The sequence below is a fragment of the Capra hircus genome, chromosome 2 (genome assembly GCF_001704415.2).
Source record: "Capra hircus breed San Clemente chromosome 2, ASM170441v1, whole genome shotgun sequence".
Classification (NCBI taxonomy): domain Eukaryota; kingdom Metazoa; phylum Chordata; class Mammalia; order Artiodactyla; family Bovidae; genus Capra; species Capra hircus.
Window position 1 is genome coordinate 23169694 of NC_030809.1, and position 2439 is coordinate 23172132.

Below are 2439 nucleotides of genomic sequence, written 5' to 3' on the forward strand. Positions count from 1 at the left end.
CATAGGTCATATCTAAGTGGCCTAGTGACTTCCCCTACTTCCTTCCATTTAAGCCTGAATTTTGCAATAAGCAGCTCATGATCTGAGCCATAGTTAGCTCCATGTCCTGTTTTTGCTGACTATAGACCTTCTCCCATCTTTGGCTGCAAAGAACATAACCTGATGTTGGTATTGATCATCTGATGATGTCCATGTATAGAGTCGTCTCAGGTTATTGGAAAAGTGTTGTTAACGAAGACTCAGCATGTCCTCTTGACAAAACTCTGTTAGCCTTTGTCCTGCTTCATTTAGTACTCAAAGGTCAAACTTGGCTGGTGTCTGGGTATCTGTTGACTTCTTACTTTTGCATTCCAGTCACCTGTGATGAGAAGGGCATTTTGTGTGTGTGCGCGTGTGTTAGTTCTAGTTCTTCAACTGCTTAACTTCAGCTTCTTTGTCATCAGTGGTTGGGGCATAGACTTGGATAACTGTGATGTTGAATGCTTTGCCTTGGAAATGAACCAAGGTCATTCTGTCGTTTTTGAGGTTGCACCCACATACTCCATTTCGGACTCTTGTTGACTATGAGGACTACTCCGTTTCTTGGGATTCTCACCTGCAGTAGTAGATACAGTGGTTCAGCTCAGTCCAGTCGCTCAGTCGTGTCCGACTCTTTGCGACCCCATGAATCGCAGCACGCCAGGCCTCCCTGTTATCACCATCTCCTGGAGTTCACTCAGACTCACATCCATCAAGTCCATGATGCCATCCAGCCATCTCATCCTGGGTCATCCCTTTCTCCTCCTGCCCCCAATCCATCCCAGCATCAGAGTCTTTTCCAATCAGTCAACTCTTCTCATGAGGTGGCCAAAGTACTGGAGTTTCAGCTTTAGCATCATTCCTTCCAAAGAAATCCCAGGGCTGATCTCCAGAATGGACTGGTTGGATCTCCTTGCAGTCCAAGGGACTCTAAAGAGCCTTCTCCAACACCACACTTCAAAAGCATCAGTTCTTTGGCGCTCAACCTTCTTCACAGTCCAACTCTCACATCCATATATGACCACAGGAGAAACCATAGCCTTGACTAGACGGACCTTAGTCGGCAAAGTAATGTCTCTGCTTTTGAATATACTATCTAGGTTGGTCATAACTTTTCTTCCAAGGAGTAAGCGTCTTTTAATTTCGTGGCTGCAATCACCATCTGCAGTGATTTTGGAGCCCCCCAAAGTAAAATCTGACACTGTTTCCACTGTTTCCCCATCTATTTCCCATGAAGTGATGGGACCAGATGCCATGATCTTTGATTTCTGAATGTTGAGCTTTAAGCCAACTTCTTCGCTCTCCTCTTTCACTTTCATCAAGAGACTTTTTAGCTCCTCTTTACTTTCTGCCATAAGGATGCTGTCATCTGCATATCTGAGGTTATTGATATTTCTCCCAGCAATCTTAATTCCAGCTTGTGTTTCTTCCAGCCCAGCGTTTCTCATGATGTACTCTGCATAGAAGTTAAATAAGCAGGGTGACAATATACAGCCTTGACGTACTCCTTTTCCTATTTGGAACCAGTCTGTTGTTCCATGTCCAGTTCTAACTGTTGCTTCCTGACCTGCATACAGATTTCTCAAGAGGCAGGTCAGGTGGTCTGGTATTCCCATCTCTTTCAGAATTTTCCGGTTTCTGGTGATCCTCACAGTCAAAGGCTTTGGCATAGTCAATAAAGCAGAAATAGATGTTTTTCTGGAACTCTTGCTTTTTCCATGATCCAGCGGATGTTGGCAATTTGATTTCTGGTTCCTCTGCCTTTTCTAAAACCAGCTTGAACATCAGGGAGTTCACGGTTCACATATTGCGCTGAAGCCTGGCTTGGAGAATTTTGAGCATTACTTTACTAGCATGTGAGATGAGTGCAATTGTGCGGTAGTTTGAGCATTCTTTTGCATTGCCTTTCTTTGGGATTGGAAGAAGAGATAAGAAAGCCTTCTTCAGCGATCAATGCAAAGAAATAGAGGAAAACAACAGAATGGGAAAGACTAGAGATCTCTTCAAGAAAACTAGAGATACCAAGGGAACATTTCATGCAAGGATGGGCTCGATAAAGGACAGAAATGGTATGGACCTAACAGAAGCAGAAGACATTAAGAAGAGGTGGCAAGAATTCATGGAAGAACTGTACAAAAAAGATCTTCACAACCCAGATAATCATGATGATGTGATCACTAATCTAGAGCCAGACATCTTGGAAAGTGAAGTCAAGTGGGCCTTAGAAAGCATCACCACGAACAAAGCTAGTGGAGGTGATGGAATTCCAATTGAGCTATTTCAAATCCTGAAAGTGCTGCACTCAATATGCCAGCAAATGTGGAAAACTCGGCAGTGGCCATAGGACTGGAAAAGGTCATTTTTCATTCCAATCGCAAAGAAAGATACAGTGGTTATCTAAATTAAATTGGCTCATTCCTG